Source organism: Grammomys surdaster, unplaced genomic scaffold (assembly GCF_004785775.1).
Source record: "Grammomys surdaster isolate TR1022 unplaced genomic scaffold, NIH_TR_1.0 128, whole genome shotgun sequence".
Lineage (NCBI taxonomy): Eukaryota > Metazoa > Chordata > Mammalia > Rodentia > Muridae > Grammomys > Grammomys surdaster.
The window spans coordinates 1699511-1718532 of NW_021604586.1; the positions used below are offsets into that span (position 1 = coordinate 1699511).

General features: G+C 45.7%; 1 protein-coding gene across 1 annotated transcript in view; it reads left to right on the forward strand.

The window, feature by feature from the left end:
• Hsd17b2 (hydroxysteroid 17-beta dehydrogenase 2) overlaps nucleotides 1-19022 on the forward strand; it is a 65034-nt gene that overhangs the window by 12681 nt on the left and 33331 nt on the right. The window lies entirely within an intron of this gene.

Below are 19022 nucleotides of genomic sequence, written 5' to 3' on the forward strand. Positions count from 1 at the left end.
ATCTGGGGGATCATCTTGGCCTGTATAAAAAGCAGAACTCAAGCTTAGGACACACTTGTTACTTCCTGTTTCTTCTCTGGGGATGTAATGTGACCAGTGATTTCAGGCTCCTACTGCCTTGACATCATCATGCTGGATGTCCCTGAAACTATGAGCTATAGTCAACCCTTTCTCCTCTAGATTGGTTTTTGCTAAAGGTATTTTGTCACAGTGTATTTGTTGTTGTTGCTATAACAAAACATTGTGACCAAAAGCAACTTCTAGAAAAAAGAGTTTATTTGGACTTATGGTTCCTAAAGGTAGAGTCCATCTGGATGGGGAGGCGTGGTAGCAAGTGACAGACATGGTGGCTGGAGTGAGGAGCTGAGAGCTCACAACTCAGCTGCAAGCATGACACACAGTGCAGACTGGAAGCAAGATGGGGCTTTAAGCTCTCGAAGCCTGAACGACAGTGACACACTCCCACCAGCAAAGCCACAACTCCTAAACCTCCCCCAAATAGTACTGACAACTGGGGACCAAACATTCAAATACCAGAGCCTATGGGGGACATTTTTCACTCAAACGACCACACATAGCCACAGGGAAAGAAATGAAGCCACTTCCTCAAGAGGATTTTAATTAGGGTTCCCTCCCTATGCAGTGGGCCTTGCTACCCAGTGACCTTCAGTTCCTCTTGGTTTATTCCTGGGTAGTACCCATTACTCCCAGAATGCATCTGGGTTCACCTTCCACTTTCCACCTCCATTGCTTTTGGTCTAGTCAAACCTTCCGCAGGCTCCCCCTTGATCATTAGAATCCTATACTTGCCTCTTTGACCAATTCATTCTATTTAGAATACCTACACCGTCCACGTCCACTGTCAACAAAAGCATCTAAGATCAGAAGGCTTCCTTATCTTGAATTTCCTCATGACTCTCATTTGGGTTTGCCATTGCCCAGGGCAACCTCGTTGGCTCGAGGCCCTGGCACTAAAGCCAGTGTGTGCTGCTCCTTTCAGCCGAGTATTTCCTCATCCCTTAGAGCGCTGGCTTCCTCACCTTCTTATCGGCTTCAAAAATCGGGATTTCTCAACCTTGGCGCGCTGACTATGTTGAACGGGGAAGTGCTTCATTCTTGAGGCTGTTCACAGCATCCTTCAGTTGGAGTCACTCCTACTCCCCAGTGGAGATGGTCAAAAAGTCATCAGACAATGTACAGTGTCACCCGGTTATGGCTAGTAGAGACCTAACAGCTTTAGCATCGCCTTATTGAACAAGCGTCCTTTGATCTTTGTGTGTCAAGCCTCTTGCTTTTTCTCTTTCTGTACACATCCTGTTTGTTATGGTTGCAGGACCTGGCTCACTCTGGAATAACATAATGGACAAGAAGCTCCCTACTTGTCCCATGGGATGGTCACAGTGTCCCATTCCGTGTGGCTACCTCAGCTCCTACATCTCGTTCTGTAAGAAAATCATTGAACACACGTCCTGTTCTAGTTTCATTTTTACTGTGCTGCTGGGAGCCATGAAAGAGTTGAGACTGGTGGTGTACGGGCTGGACCGGCCCACAGCTGAGGAGGACAAGGAGGGAAGCTCTGGCAGCGCCCCTCAGGATAGCTAGACTCTTGGTGACAATGACTTGCTTGGCTGGGTCATGGCTGGTTTGGCTAGCTTGCTTGAGTTTGTGGCCTCCATGGCTGGAACTCAGAGAAGTCCTCCACATGGGATTAGGCGGCTCATTGGTTGAAGGCCCCCTCTACAGTTCTCCTGGTGGGGCCCCAAAGACATGAGGAAGCCCATGATTTTAAAAGGTTTATTGTCATGGCAGAAAGTAGATGCAGCTGTACCCCCTGCTCTCAGGGCAGGCCTGAGGTTAAATATATTTTGCAGGGAGGAGAGTCTGGGAAGGAATGCTTAATTGGCTATGCCCTCTGGCCTTTTGGTATCTCATTAATATGGAGATCTCTTGAGACTCTGTGGCCTGTAGTCACGCCCTCTACCTGTGGAGGGGCTGGTAAGGGCATTGCCCTACATGACTGAAAGGCGCAGATTGATGGAGGTCTTCAGCCTCTTGTCAGGAGCCTGGAGTCTGGGAGCATGGCGAAATGCTTGCCATCCCGTGCAGGGATACCTGTTGGGTCTCCGGCCATCTCTAGCCAGTGCTCCACCAGAAACCAAGCCATCCTTTCACAGTCCCACACTGCTGCTATGGTAAAATCTGACCAAAATCAACTTGGGGTGAGGGGGAGGAAAGAATTTATTTGGCTTAAAGTTCTAGGTCAAAGTCCATCATTGAGGAAAGTCAGGGCAGGACATTAAGGCAGAAACTTGAAGCAGAAACAATGGAGGAACATTGCTTGTTGGCTTGCTCTCTGGCTCACTCAGGCTTATACTCCGCTAGCTTCTCTACAGAACCCAGGATCACCTGTTTAGGGAATGATGCCGCTCAAAGTGGGCTGGACACTCGTACATGAATTAACAATCAAGACAATCTCCAACAGACATGCTCACAGGTAAAACCACTCCACCCCCTAAAAACAATTACTCCACAGAGACTTTGTGGGGAAATGATTCTAGACTGTGTCAAGTTGGCAGTTCACGCTGATCACAACACTTCTAGACGCACACACAGTAGGCACTCAGAACTGGGTATCCAATGAACAAGGGGTTAATTAGTTAATAAACGAATGACACGGCACTCAGAGACGTCTGAGTGGTCAGGTATATTTACGAGGTGGTAATGGTGATCTACCACAGTTCAGAGGACGTGTACTTTGAAGTCATGGAATTCCAGTTTTGAAGCTCTGCCACCTCCACCAGGGGTGTGGCCTGGCATGTCTTAAATAACAATCCGGAGTCTCCATTCATCTGCAAGAGGTGGTACCTTTGAGAGTGTGCCTAGCTGGTTAGTCTACCCTGCTGGCTCCCAGACCCCAGGTGGTTTGGCTGATCCCTCTTTATATTCTTGATCTTGGCTTGCCAATGCCAGGGACAGGCTCACACTGTACCCTCAGTGCCTTGTACGCACAGTGCCAAGATTCTCAGGAAATGCTCTTGATGGAGCACAATCAAGATGGAGTCCTGTTTGTTATTTAATGACATCATCGTGGGCAGTCGCCTGTTGAGGCAATTCTCCCAGGACTGGTCCTGGGAGGAATGACCAGCATTAAGTCCTCCTGTGATAAGAATGGGTCTGGAGAGTATATATTACTCTAAGCTCTTTGTGTGGACATTTTGGATTCTTGCAGAACGTTGGGAAGCCAGGGTAGGATTTCTTTGCCTCTGTGTTTTCTTCTTTTCTGCATCAGGTTTTGTGAATGGTACATTTAGTAAAGATGCCGTCTGCCTACCTTTTAGATGGAGGGAATTTGCTTCTGGGGAATAACAGCCATCCTCTGTTAAAAGAAAAGTTCAAAGAGAACTTCAAGAATCCACAATTCTGGTGAGGAATTATAGTAAGAACAGCTGTACCAGCAGGTTCCAACTGGCTCACAATGTAACTATCTTGAGAGTCTGCCATCCCCTTTGAGTTTTTCCTATCTGTTCAGAAACACCGCCAAGGAGCTCAGTGCCTCAGACATGCTTTTACCTTAGATGGGCTCATCCAGCTCCCACTGGGCCAGTAAGGGTCAAAGCTGGGGTTTGAATTAAGGCCCTACCTCTCTCTCTAATTTTTACTCTTGAAGTTCATAATCCATTGATTCCCTTGGCTTGCATGGAGTTTGTAGTTCACCAGGCTCCATGTGGTAGGGAAATGTAAGGTCTGAATTTATCCCCTAGGATTCGAAATGGGTAGGTATCTCTCATCAAAAGATGGTCTCAGAATATTTGTACATATACATGATGAGATACGTTTGAGGTGGAAATCCAAAGAGAGACTCATCTATTTTTCATATCTGCCAGATACACAGCCCGAGGGCAGCTTTACAGAATGATGCATTGTGCACCCGTGTCCGGGCTGCCATCTGTCACATGAAGTCAAGTGTGTTTTTTTCCACTTGTGACTTTATGTTGATTTTCAAGAAGTGTTGGATTTTGGAGTAATGTGGGTTTCTGCTTCTGAGACTGGACCTGGACAACTTGTACCCCAAATAGCTGGCTTAAGACAACAGGAATACTTCTCAGAGCCCCGAAGGGCAGGAAATCTGAAATTAAGTTATTAAGTTATTGGCAGAGCCACATGCCGTCTGAAAGCTGCAGACAGGAGTCCTTCCCTGCCAGTGCCAGTTTCTGCCCTCATGGACCCTTACTTAGAACTGCAGATGTTCAGCCTCTATCTCTGCTCTCCCCTTGGTCGTCTTCCCCACAGGTCTGAGTGCAACTTTCTATCTTCTTTTATGGCAACCAGGTCTCCTGTAGACAAGGCTGGTCTTGAATTTGCCTCTTAACCAAGAATGACCTTGAATTTTTGGTCCTCCTGCTTCTAACTCTGAGTGGTGGTATTTCAGGATTGTGCCACCACACCATCTATTCAGCACTTAGGATAGAACCCAGGGCTTGTGCATGGCAGATGAGTGGCCTACCAATGGACACACATCCTCAGACCCCATTCTTTTTTTTTGTCTTACACAGATACCAGACATATTAGAGTAAGGACTCACTCATTTGCAATAGTACTTCCCTCAAGGATGAACCAAGCCGTGACCTTGACGTATAACCCCTTCCCTCCTCTAATTATGTTAGCAACCACCCTATTCCCACCTCAGGTCATATTTTTAAGTATTAAAAGATGCAGTGAAACTTATGACACTTCCTCCCAGGGCATAACAGGGTTCCCTTACCAGAAAAAGTGTGGAGGTGTGTGTGTGTGTTCATGGGTTGAGGGGCAGATTCAGGACAGATCCATGTTTCATTCAGACATCTCTGCCATCTTCTTCCACCCTGCTCTGTGTGTTTGAGGTTGGCCTCTGCCAACAGGGAACATGGGGGACATTTGACTCTAGACTGCAAACATGGAGAACCAAGAAACTCAGAGAATTTAACCCTCCCCTCCATCATCCTATAGCCGTGGTTTTCAACCTGTAGGATGCACCCCCCCCCCAAAGATCATGGGAAAACACAGATATTTACATTATGATCTGATAGCAACATTGTACTTATGAGGTAGCAACAAAGATAATTTTATGGTTGGGGTTCACTACAACATGAAGAACTGCACATCAACAGTCACAGTGTTAAGGGTGTCAAGCTATATGACCACTGCTGTAAGTAAAGTATCTCCTATGGAGGTTATACTGTGGTTTCTCTGGATCCCTCCTGTTGCTTCTATAGGATCTGGAAAGGAGAACCAGACTGTGTGTGTGCCTCCCCAACATTTTCTGCTGTCCTTTGACCTCTCTGGCTTTTGTTGTTACCATTGAGCCAGGGTCTCATGTAGCCAGGACCAGCCTTAAATTTGCTATGTAGTTGAGGGTAATCGAACTTCTGATTCTCAACCTCTCAAGTGCTTGGTTTATAGCTGTGTACAACACACCCAGTTTACACGGTGTTGGGGGGGGGTTGTCCAACCAAGGGCTTTGTTTCATGGGAGGCAAGCACTCTGCTGACTGCTGTGTGCCCAGCTCTTCTTGCATCTTGATGCCCCTCCTTCTCCTCCTCTTCTTCCTCCTCCTTCTCTCTACTCTTCCTTCTCCCCCCTTTCCTCCTTCTCCTGTCTCTTTCTCCAGCATCCTTCACTAACTTCCTTAGTGATAACTTCCTTCAAGTCATCCAATCTGACTTTAATAACGGCAGAGACTCTGAGCAGCCCAGCAGCCAACGCAAGCATCATCTGCTATACTTCCAGGAAAGGTTGATTCTGTTTGTATTCCTTGACTGCATAAGTGTCTTGCTAATGCTAGGGCAGTGGACAGTGACTTCTGGTTCTTACTGTTCTACTGGTGTAGAGGGCAGGGCTTCATTCATCAACCTAACCTGCTTTCTAAGCAGTTCCTCTCTTAGGAGCGCAGCCCCTTGGCTTAATGGCAGGCACTGAAGTCAATGGAGGGAATTCACAAAGCCATGGGCATCGGGAGGCTGAGATAAGAGGAACCCATACTTCATGGGAAGAAGCCAGATGCTCAAATATTCAAGGCACGGGTGAGTGGGAGGAAGCCTGTTCCTAACAGGTTAAGGTTACCCCATCTCTGGTATAATTGACAGCAGGGATTATTGACGTCTTGTGGCTTTTCATCATCCTGAGTGAAACATGGCACAGACTGATGGCTAGGAAGATAAAGTGGAGAATGGAGGAGGCATGACAACCGGACCTAGAACCAGCAGGCCGCATTGTGTCACTAATCGGGAAGACAGAAAGTGGAGCCAGCCTGTAAAATGTCAGAGCCTAGTGATCCACTTTTCTCCATCAAGACACTACATCCTAAAATAGTTGCCACAAGCTGGGAACCACGTGCTCAAAGTCCTAAGCAAATGGGAAACAATTCACATTCAGATCACAATACCAGGAGCGGTGGGGCACCATTCGGATCCCAGCACTTGGAATTTCCTGCTGAAGCTGGAGATCCAGTTGTGAGACACAGGAAGGCAGAGCTCTGGGAAGGGGTTAACTTTAAACAACAACGACAACAACAAATGGTGTGCCCTAAGATGGTATTAGTGCCCCTTTAAGGAAGACAGACACCAGAAAGCATTTGCCCTCTCTTTATCTCCCCCTTCTATTTGAGGAGGTTGTCATCTCCAGAGTAAGAAGAGATCTTGTACCAAACCCTAATCATACAGGCACCATTCATCCGTCCATCCAGACTTCTGTCCTCCAGAACTACTCAAGAGTGGATCTCTGCTGTTCAACCTACCCGACAGTATTATTTTTTATTGCAGGCAGAGTCAATAGATACATGTAGAGGTCATACCTTCCTGACCTGTACAATCTCAGCATCTAGCATGATATTTGGCTTACAGAGCTCAACAGACATTGGTGAACAGATATATAAGCAGAGGTCAAGGATGCTAAGATGTAGCAATGACTACTCAGAGATGCTAAGGTGTAGCAATGACGACTCAGATACCCCCTCTTGATCTTATCCACTGAAAGGTTCCTGGGGATGGGCTGTCAAGCATGGGGTTGCTCATCCCTGAGGTTTAGAAGGAAGAGTTCCTGAAGTGTCTGAAGTGGGGATTAGCTCTGCTTGCTGGGTATTGTTTCAGCAGAATACAGCAGTGGTTCTCAATCTGCGGATCATGACACATTTGAGGGTTAAATGACCATTTCACTGGGGTCACCTAAGACCATGAGAAAACACAGACATTTACATTGCAATTCATAATGGTGGCAAAATTACAGTTATGAAGTAGCAATGAAAAGAATTTAGTGGTTGGGGGTAATCAGAACATGGCTGACTGTAAAGAGCATTAGAAAGGCTGAGAACCACTGGAATGCAAGGCTCCCTGTGAACATCAGGCAGGAGGACCCTGGGAGGCTGAATTCTGCAGCGAGGCAACAGAGGCCATCCAAACATGAGTCTGAGTTACAATGTTACAGCTGAGTTACAACACAAGCCCTGGCAGATGGAAGGGAAGAACAGCTTCAAAACATCTTTTCCCTCTGTGTCCATATCCTGGCCTGGCAGAACTGGTTCATCCAGGGGCTGTTACATTCCTCTGATAATCCCATTATCCAGAAACATCTCAGTCTTGTGATGAGAACATCCCTCAAAACTGCTAAGAGAACACAGGCTGGGCTGGAGAAAGCTCACGGCAAGCCTTTAATGAATAACACACTCGAGAGCCCTGGTGTTTGTCTTCTGATCTTTTTCGAGATCCCTGGGTGATATTGAATACCCTGGCATTCTGGTGCACCTGGATTTTGAGATCCATAATATTGTTTGTGAAGGTGAGGGGTCAGGAGAGAACATGCAGTACGTTTTTAATGGGTAACATTCCTGAGTTAAAGTTTTATACCTTTGTCCCCATGGAGGTCCCTATCTCAAGCCCTGTCCCATATTGCTTCATTCAAGCCAACAAGATCAAAGCAAAGGGGATGGGATGACAGCTCAGTGGGTAAAGTTCTTGCTGTATAAACATGAAAATCCAAGTTTAAAACCCTGGCACACTCTTGGACACGGTGTTGAGCAGCTATAGCCCAGTGTTAGGGGTTGTGATAGACACAGGTGGATCCCGGGAGATCACTAGCCATCCAGTTTAGCCAAAATAGCAAGCTCCCTGTTCAGGGAGAGACTCTGTCTCAAAAAAAAAAGGTAGAGAAAATAGAGAAAGACGTCCACCATCTACCTCTGTCTCCCACGAATGCACAAACAGGCGAACTGCTTTGTGTACATATGTGTGCATACAAGAATCCACTACACACATTAAAAAGATTAAATCAGCAGTCACAATCCCGTTAATGTTACGATTCCGGTGTGCAGGTGTACATGTATGTAGACACACACACATGTAGACACACACGTATGTAGATGCACACATATGTAGTCACACATGTGTGTAGATGCACACGTATGTAGAAGCACATGTGTGTGGATGCACATATATGTAGAATCACATGTATGTAGGTGCATACATATGTAAACACACATGCATATGCATGCATGTGGATACCAGAAGCCCTCTCGTTGCTTTTTAGGCACAATTCGCCATGGTTTTTGAGGCACAGCCTCTCGGAAATCGCAAGTTAAGGTAGACAGGCTGGTCAGGGAGCCCCAGGGATTTGCCTGCCTGCCCCCAACTCTGGGGTTTACAAATGTGTAATCTTCATTCAACTTTTTGCTGTGAGCATTTTGCCAGCTGAGTCATTCTCCCAGCTTTTTAATAATATAATTTGATGAAAAAAAATCTTACTTTTGTGAGGTGTTTTTTTTTTCTTCTCCCAAGCCCAGAGCCACATAAGAAAAAAACAACAACAAAAAACAAAACAAAACCAAGACAAAACAAAAGAAGACATCAAACAGTTCTGATAAAAGAACATTTTACAGAAGCCCCGTATAACTGACTTTCAAAACACCCAGAATAGGAAAACAAAAAAAAGTTTGAGAAATAGTCACAGTCAAGGGGTACCTAAGGAGTCACGTGACTCAGTGTAGCATGTCCTGGGATCCAGGAGCAGAGGAAGGATGTTAAGATAAAAAGAAAGGAAACCGGAGGCTGGAGGGACAGGGGCTGTAGTTGCTACATGAAGATGAGGACCCACAATTGCATCCCCAGAGCATTTGTGAAACAGCCAGATGCTGTGGTGTATACCTTTAATCCCAGTCTTGGGGAGGCAGAGACAGGAGGGTCCTGGGGGGTTGCTGGCCAACCAGGCCAGCCAAATTGGTGGGCTCCAGGTTGAGTGAGAGATCCTGTCTCAAAAATTAAGACGGAGAGCTATTGAGGAAGACACCTGACAGTGACCTCTAGTCTCCAGATGCATATGCCCCACCCCCATCCCTGTGTGCACAGACAGGAATAGGAATAGACAGGGAGAGGGGGGTGCTAACTAACTGAAGAACTTAGTTAATTACAGAACATTTCTCTTACTTGCCTCTTATTCCTTTTACGGCAAGAAAGAAAATTCCCAAGCGGTGTCATGCACGGGGAAATCTCTTTTAGGACACACCTCACACACACTGCCAGAAGCTCACAGCCTGTCTCTCTTTTTTCACGGGGTGGCCTGAATTTCCCACAATTCCCTATCCCACGATTCTTTTCCCTTCCAATCACATCTGTTTCCTGGGCATCCATGCATAGTCGTTGTTTTACAATTCCCACCATGACTGAGACGAACTGTTTTGTGCTAGGTTTCTGCAAGATGCTATTGATGGCAGATCACACGTGACATATGTTGGGGGGCCTCTGTATGGCTTTCCTAATCTTTCTATAAACGTAAAAATTTTCTAAGTCATGAAATCTATTTTAAAAGCCTTCAATTATATATATGTAATTTATAGTATAATATAAATGTGTGTGTGTGTGTGTGTGTGTAGTGCACATGCCTGCCCTGGCATGTATGTGGCGGTCAGAGGACAACATGGGAGAGTAGATTCTCTCCTTCTCCCATGTGGGTCCCAGGGATAGAATTCAGGTTATTGGGTTTGGCTGAAAGCACCTTTACTTGCTGAGCTGTCTCGCTTGCCCTGAAATCTATGGCTTGAAACAAAGACCTGCCTCACCCTGACATCTCGGGCATGAAACAACTCATATGACTTTTTGCCCATGGTCAGACTGAGTTGCCTCCTTTCCGGTGACTTCACCGTCATTCCCACACCAGCTCTGGGTTGCTTCACAGATGTGCCCTGGGGACATTGCAGAGTTTCATGGTGACTAGGTATCAAGATGACTCTGTACAGTGGATCTCCTGTACCGTGGACTGATTTCAGACTGTAAATATTGGAAAGAGGTTGGGTGTGTTACATTCAGCTGCCATCTCTTGCTGTTATTCTTCCGATGATACGGGGTAACAATAATTTACAAGGCATGTCCATTTCTTGCATGGTACTGAGAGATGAACACACAGGAGGATGGGCCTGGGGGTGTACGTGAGCATATGACATTTTCTATGACAGACATGGATATCTTAAGGCTTTAAGGTCCATGAAGGATCTGGGGCCCCTTCCCTATGAACAGCTAGTGTGAGAAATGGCGATCCCCTATCCCACAATAGTTGTTCTGAAGAGCCCCACCCCACCCCAATCTTGAAAACAAATTGGTTTATTTTATGGGCTTGGAAAAATCAGAAATCAGCTCAGAGAAGAGCTCAAAAGGGCTGCAGTATCCATTTGGCACAAAACAGAGCTTTTAATACTCCAATCATATTTCCTGCCCCCTGAATGCCTCATTGGCTGAGTTATTCGGGAAGGTGCCATCTTTCCAGCTTGTCCAGTACATGTCCCAAATCCTTCATCCTTCCGGAGCTCAGGATTTCCCCCCCCCTTCCAGATACTTGAACTCAGTCACATAGAAGACTGTCCGTATCTTGTCACTCCTAAGATAAACTAAAGAGTCCCATGGTAAAAAGCACTGTCTGATACCTAAGGAAGACAGGGACCCAGTGCCTCCTGCTCATCTGTGATTCACTGATGGGCTCTAAGATCACCTCATACTGAAAATGGTCTGGAATGACTTGTTCCTTATGCTAAAATAGCTCTACTCCAAATTTTCCTTCTGAATATAAATTTGGAAAATGGTTAGTAGGAACACATGAAAAAAATAAGCACTGCTATTGAAAAAGAAAAGGTCTGGTTCTGGAAAGAGAGCGTAGGTGGTAGAGGGTTTGCCTGGTAGCACTGAACCTGCCAGGCACGGTGATACAAGTTTGTAACCCCAGTACCGAGAAGGCAGAGACAGTCAGATCCCTGGGGCTCAAAGACCATGTGACCTAGCCTGCTTTGCCAGCTCTAGGCCAGTAAGAGACTGTACCTCATTGTGATAGTTCACCTCGGTTGCCATCTTGTCAGACTTTAGAATCGCTATGGAAACACATCTCTGAACACATCTGTGAGGGATTTTCTAGATTAGGTTAACCGAGGTGGAACAGCCCACCCCAGTCTGTGGTCTGGAGTGAGCAAGCTAAGAAGTAACATTCATCCATCTCTGCTTCCTGACTGTGGCTGAGGAGGCAGATGACAGCCGTTTGCCACATCTGGACATGGGACATGGGACTAATACCAGTTTTTGAAGTGCAACAGTGGCAGAATAGTACTTTATATGCATAAGGGACATAAAGTCCAAGAGCCACATGTCCTGGATTAATCCGATGACACCCCAGAGGAAAACGGGCTGGAAGTCCTTAATGGCTTCCACCTGCTGACAATGAGGAGTTCTGTAGGGTTTTTCCCCCCCCTCTCAATTTGTCTCTTTCTAAAGTCCTCTCATCTTGGCTGGGCACACCTGGAATTCTGCATGTGTCAGCTGGTCACATGGAGGGCACCCACAGCTCCATCAGTTTTGGGGACCTCGGTAAACAGAGCCAAGTGCATTGTTGCTTAGCTGATGTCATGTGACACTCTTGTGCCATATGGAACGTGGAAATACGGCCATGTTGTGATGTCAGTTTCTGCTACATCTGTGAATGTGTGTCGCTGGTGAGCGGCAATGTGGGGACCGGTGGGGCGGAGCTGAGTGTCCCCCCACCCCCACGTAATGTACACAAGAGGGAATACAGAGACAAACAGGGAAATCTTTGGACTGGAATCTGTATGGGGGTACTGAATGACTGTGAGGATGGTGAGAAGGTTCTGGACGACTGATAGGTGTGCATCATCGCACAAGAAAAACAAGGAATTTTCCATGGTGAAGCAGTTGGGGAGATAACTAGTGAATAATTGGCTTTAACTGGAGAAGGGCAGGAAGATTTCACACTTCTGGTTATCTATTTGTCTTTACCAACTTTCAGTTACTATAACGAAATACTGGAGATAATCAACTTACAGAGAGGAAAGGTTTTGAACATTTTGGAAGGAGTTTTCTATCATAGCAGATTGACCCCACTACTTTGGGGCTGGGGCATCACATTGAGGAGGAAGCGAGTGCACGGTAGAGCAAACTGTTAGCTTTGTGGCAGGAATGGAAGGGAGAAAGGAAGAGAGAAAGGAAGAGGGGCAGCATCATATAAATCCCTTCTAGGGTGTGACGCCATGATGAAAGATCTCCTTCTAGGCTCATCCATTTCTATATGGCAGACTTTTACCACTGGATGACAGTGCTATAGAGGGAAGAGTGCGGAGCCTTTAATACAGTCATGAAACATTCCAGATACAAACTACAGCATCATTCCTTGTTCAAATCCAGCCAGGCAAGGGAATGTGGCTCAGCTGGCACAGCACTCAACTTGTTTGGTTGTATTCCAACACCTCCCAAAAGAAGCCGACTGGTGTCTTGCCAGCAATTCCAACAGGTGGAGGCAGGAGGATCAGAAGTTCAAGGTCACCCTCAGCTACATCACAAGTTTGAGGCTAGCCTGGGCTAGAGGAGACCTTGTCTTAAAAATAGCATCTTTCTCACGAGTGAGAGTACACAAAGCCACCATGTTGTTCCTGCCAAAGAGCAGGCGTGGTAGTTGGTTCAATATCGCACTGCAGATGCGTCCAGAGTCAGCCCTTTGTGAAGGGAGCTGGGATCACCGTTCCTACTTTGTACCCCACCCAGGTGTCAAGGAGAGCGTGCTTCCTAAAGAGACAGTCAGGTTTCAGCGCTGATTCTTGCTCATCCCCACTGTGTGGACATCCCCACTGTGTGCACGTTGCTCTTTCTCAGCATCTCAGTTTCTTGTATTCTCACAGGAATGAGAAGGTTAGGGGAGAATGATTCGGAAAGTTCACGCCACAGGAAAAGGACCATTTACTAATTTCTTTACAAAGTAGATATGAAGCTGTAGCTGTTTTCAAGGGGGACTCACTAAGCTACGGTGTGTGTGCCTCGTGTGTGTGTGTGTTCGTGAGGTGAGGTGTGTCACCTTGCTATGTGGAGCTCAGAGGACAACTCATATGGCTTGGTTCCATAGGGATGGAACTTGGGTTGCCAGGCTTGGGTTGCAAGCCTTTATCTTGTGGAGCCATCTCGTCAGCCCAGCTGTTAGCATCTCCTCAGAGTGTTATAAGGGAACAAGGGAAGTGGGTGTCTAGAATCCTTCTAGAGCAAGAGCTGATGAGTCCAGTGTGGGCCTCAGGGAAGTCTCACTGGTAGTTTAGTTTTTATCTGTCATCTTAGGATCACTTAACCTACATAATGAGGAACAGGCAGTGTCGACCCAAGAGAGACAATCTCGATTGCCTAAGTCTTAAACCAAAGGGAGGGGAAAGTTCTTTCCCCATCCACTTCCCACAGACTCCCAACCACATAAACAACTCCCAAGAGATGCCCTCATTAAAGGACACAGTGCCTTTCAGGGGCCTCAATTCACAAGTGCTCATGCAGGTCACACCACAGAGAAACGTTGGTGATGAAATATTGGTGATGAGTGACGAGATCTTTGTTCCCAGCTGAGGGGACGGCCACAGGGATTTTTTTTTTTTTTTTTTAGGTCAGCAAATGATTGCCCCTTCTGTGATGAATTGAGGCTCATCTTTTTTTTTGGTATCAGGCTCTGAACCCTGTGACATCACATCTAGGTGACAACTGCCATACGTTCCCAGAATCCTCTTGGCTCACCTCCCATCTTTACCTGCCAGAGGCTATGTCACTATCCATATAAATAGGCAGAGCACCCTGACCTCTCTCTCTCTTCTCCCTCTTCTTGCCAATACCTTTGCCCTTATCTCCTGAATAAACCTCACGTGGAACTGTTTGGTCTGGTGTGATCTGTCTCCAGCTGAGCATTGAACAACATCTTTGACATGCATTGTGTGTGTGTGTGTGTGTGTGTGTGTGTGTGTGAAATGTTCTGATGCAGAGTCTTAGAAAGGTTTACAAAGTAGGCTGTGAATCAAATGAAATATAATCAGAGAATAGCCTCTTGCTGGCACACAGTAGGCCTTCAGTTTCTGTGCTTCTATGCCTGCACTAGACACAGAGTTCCCTAGAGAAAGTGTCTTGGTGTCCTTGAAGCTGCTGTCTGTAGGCTCTGCTTCATGTTGCTTCCGGTTGAAGATAATGTTGGTAACAAAAGGGACTTTTTTTTTTTTTTTGGTTTTTTGAGACAGGGTTTCTCTGTGTAGCCCTGGCTGTCCTGGAACTCACTCTGTAGACCAGGCTAGCCTCAAACTCTCGAACTCAGAAATCCACCTGCCTCTGCCTCCCAAGTGCTGGGATTAAAGGCGTGCGCCACCATCAACCGGCTTTTTTTTTTGGTTTACAAAAGGGTCTTTTGAGGGACTTTAGGGATGGAGCCATGTCTTTGGTGGTTTCACCACTATGGTGACAATCTCAAGTGTAGGAGCCATCTACTTGTTTAGCTTTTGTTTTTATTTTTTGTAAAGGTTTCTTGTTGACCTGGAACTAGGCTAGACCAACTGGCCGGCAAGCTCCAGGACTTGCTATCTCCTATTCCCTCGTTAAGGTTAGAAGTGTGCACGACTCACCAGGTGTTTGGTTGTTGAGACAGGATCTCACTCAGAAGTGTGAGCTGGCCTAGAACTCATTATTTAGCCCTAACTGGCCACGAACCTCTCATGTGCTGAAGTTAGGATTCGAGCCTCTGTGCCTGGCTGGAACTCTCAGCTCCTTCATGTGGGTCCTCAGACTTTCACAGCAACCATTTACCAACCATACTTCGGCTCTCTGTGACAATCTGACAATCAAAATAGCAACCATTGATATTCCAGAAGCTGGAAATAGCCAGTGAAATCTCACCTGGGATATACACACAGACTTTTAAGCTCTTGTCTTTGGAAGCAGCTCCCAAGGGACCCTAAAAGCACACATCTCACCCCACAGCCCCATATCCATAAGGTGCATGCATTCTATTCAAACAACCTGGCCCTAAGAGCTCCCAAGCCAGTGCCAAGTACCCTTTGGCTAAACACTTGGTCCTTAGTGTTCAGTTTACTGACATACCTCAGGCTTGGGTATGTGTCTACTGACTGGCTCATACAGCGCCCCCATGTGGCAGTAGCATAAATACAGTTTGAAACTAGATACACTCTTGTCCATCGTTTAAAAAAAATGCTACTTGAGAATTTTCTAGTTGCATACTCTATTTACATATTTTTTCCCTGCTCTACTCCTTCTGTGTGTCCCTGTCACTTCCTCTCTCAAACTCAATCTCATGACTAGGCAAAGTTACCCCTCCTCAATTATTATTGTCAGATGTACATATATGTATGTGTATATGTATATATACATATACGTGTGTGTATGTGTATATGCATATATATACCTATATATGTGTACATGTGTATGTATATGTGTATATATGTGTATATGTGTGTATTTGTGTATGTATATGTGTTTATGTGTATGTATATATGTATATATATGTATATATGTATATATGCCTGTGTGTATGTATGTATGTGTGTATGTGCATATGTGTATGTGTCTATGTATATGTGTGTATGTGTATATATATGTGTATATGTGTATGTGTGTATATGTATTTATTTGTGTATATATATGTGTTTATGTGTATATGTATATATGTGTATATGTGCGTGTGTATGTGCATAATTGTGTGTACGTGTATATGTGTATATGAATATATGTGTGTGTGTATGTGTGTATATGTGTATATGTCAATTCTCAAAAATTAAATGAAGAAAAGCACAAGTAAGATTCAAGGGTCACAGTCAGGGATATAGTGAGTCAGATACCGGAAGGAAAAACATGGACAATGAAGGAAACGGTTGAGCAAGGTGTGTCCTGCCACAGAACAGAGCACACACCACTTACTCTTATGCAAGGCTTTAGAAACTCCAAATAGCTGAGGGATTGAAGTTAAGACGAAGAACAATGTGGCCTTGGGTAAGCAGCAGGATTGAAACTGTTCTGTTTTGCAGTTTCATTGATTTACAAGCTACAGTTTAACCTATGGGATAAATGTATACACCAGAAAGGAAAAAAAAATCCAGCACGGAGAGGACAGGAGAGGACAAGGCCCACACTCAGAGAAGCTATTGCCAATTACAGATGCCAAGAGAGGGGGCATCAGTTTTCCCTAAGGGTGTGGCTCAATGGGTCGACTGTGCTACAGTGGATGGTCCCCCACCCAACAACACATGGGCAGCATGGATTGGACTTGCTGGGTTAAAAATAAAGGAGGGAGCCAGGCAGTGGTGGCGCATGCCTTTAATCCCAGCACTTGGGAGGCAGAGGCAGGTGGATTTCTGAGTTCGAGGCCAGCCTGGTCTACAGAGTGAGTTCCAGGACAGCCAGGGCTACACAGAGAAACCCTGTCTCGAAAAAACCAAAATAAATAAATAAATAAATAAATAGATAAAGGAGGGAAGGAAGGAGGTAGGTGGGCCTGGAGGGAGAGTGGATCTGGAAGGAACAGGGAAGGGATGAATAGGATCAAAATCATATAAAATTCTCAAAGATCTAGAAAGAAGTGTTCCGCGGCCATTGGATATTGGACAGATAATTAGGGGCTGATCCCTGAGAGTGAGGCGGAACTTGGAAGGAGTTGGAGGGAAGGGACAGGAGAGGTGGCCAGAGGGAGGAAGGGGAAAGAGAAGGTGATGTAATTATATTTTAATTAAAGTCTATTTTAAAAGTTATTAAAAAAGTAAGTCAGGGCTGGGAAAAGTGTTGGCAATGTTCTTTAATTTGCAAACTATATAAAGAAAACCTTGGACTGTTTGAACAAGCTAAGTACGTATGTTACAGAGCAAAGACACGGCAAAAAACTCTTCACCATCTTGAGAACAAACGACACCAAGTCAAAGTGTGCTGAGAGGGTGTAAGACAAATACGGAACACATGACAGTTACTTCAAAATGGAAGGTGGAGATTTAAAGATTCCTGTGTGTGGTGCATGTGTGTGTATGTGAGTGTGTGTATGTGTGTGTGTGTGTGTAAGAGAGCATGTGTGTATATGTGTCTCTGTGTATGAGTGTATGTATATATGTGTGTAAATGTGCATAGGTGTGTGGTTATTATATGTGTGTGAGAGCATGTGTGTATGTGTTTGTGTGTGAATATATGTATGTGAGTGTGGTGTGTGTATGTGTGAGCATGTGTATCTATGTGTATCTATGTGTGGTGTATGTGATGTATGTGTGAGCATGTGTATGTGTGTGTAAGCATGTGTGTACGTGCCTGTGTCTGTGTGTGAGTGTATGTGGTATGTGTGTTTGGTGTAGTATGTGTATGTGAGTGTATGTGAGTGTATGTGTATGTGTGTGTGCATGTGAGAGCATGTGTGTATGGTGTATGTGTGTGTGCATGTATATATGTGTGGTGTGTATATGTGTATGTGTGTGTGAGCATGTGTATGTGTGTATGTGTATGTGTGTGTGAATGTGTGTATATGTATGTGACTGGTGTACGTGTGTGGGCAAGTGTGTGTGGTGTGTATGTGTGAGTGAATGTGTGTATGAGTGTGGTATATGTGTGTGTGTGAGCATATGTGTGTGTGTCTGTGTGTGTGAGCATGTATATGTATCTGTGCCTGTGAGTGTGTGTTAAGTGTATGTGGCATGTGCATGTGTGTGTGTTGTCACTTTTGATTCTTACAAGCTGGTTGAAGACCACTGAGCTAATGAGGAAACCGCACACAGCGGCTTTCTGAGGCGTTATTTCCACTGCTATAACTTAGTGCATAATTAACACATTATTTCAGGAGATCGTCTGTTGTCATCAACAAGAGACACACACAGGCTACAACTTTATTTCAATTGCACCAATGAAGCTAGAGTGTAGGGTATTTTTATTACTAAAATATTTTCATTAATTCATTGAGGATTTCATACATGCACAGTCTATTTTGATCATGTAGAAAATTTAAGTGAAATGGTTAAACAGCAGAGAGCTGAGAGGCCTAAGAAGGAGACCCCAGGATCGGGCAGCCACATTTGGGACTGGTTCATCTTAGGTGATTGACATTCTCTCCCCCCCCTTTCTTTCCCTGCTCAAGGCATTTAATCTAGGGTCTTGGGCATGCTAGCCCAGTGCTCTACCACTGAGCTATATCCTTAACCTCCCTCCCTCCCTCCTCCCCTCCTTCCCTCTCTTCCTCCTTCCCTCTTTCCTTCCATTTTAGACAGACTCTCACTGAGTTGCCCAGGCTTGTGTTGAGCTGGTTCTGTACCTCTGTAGGTCTGGTTCTTTCCATCTTCCTGCCCTAGTCTCCACAGTAGCTGGGGTAACAGGTCTGTGCCACCACACAGTTCTTTCACCATACAACTCTTAACTCCTAAAGATTCCTGACAACCTATATGTTTCCCTCTGGCATATCAATTGTTCTCCTCACCCTTCCCTTCCCTTCCCTTCCCTTCCCTTCCCTTCCCTTCCCTTCCCTTCCCTTCCCTTCCCTTCCCTTCCCTTCCCTTCCCTTCCCTTCCCTTCCCTTCCCTTCCCTTCCCTTCCCCTCCCTTCCCTTCCCCTCCCTTCCCCTCCCCTCTCCTCTCTCCTTCCCTTCCCTTCCCTCCCCTTCCTTTCCCCTCCCTTCCTTTCCCCTTCCCTTCCTTCTCCTTCCTTTCCCTTCCCTTCCTTTCCCCTTCCCTTCCCTCCCCTTCC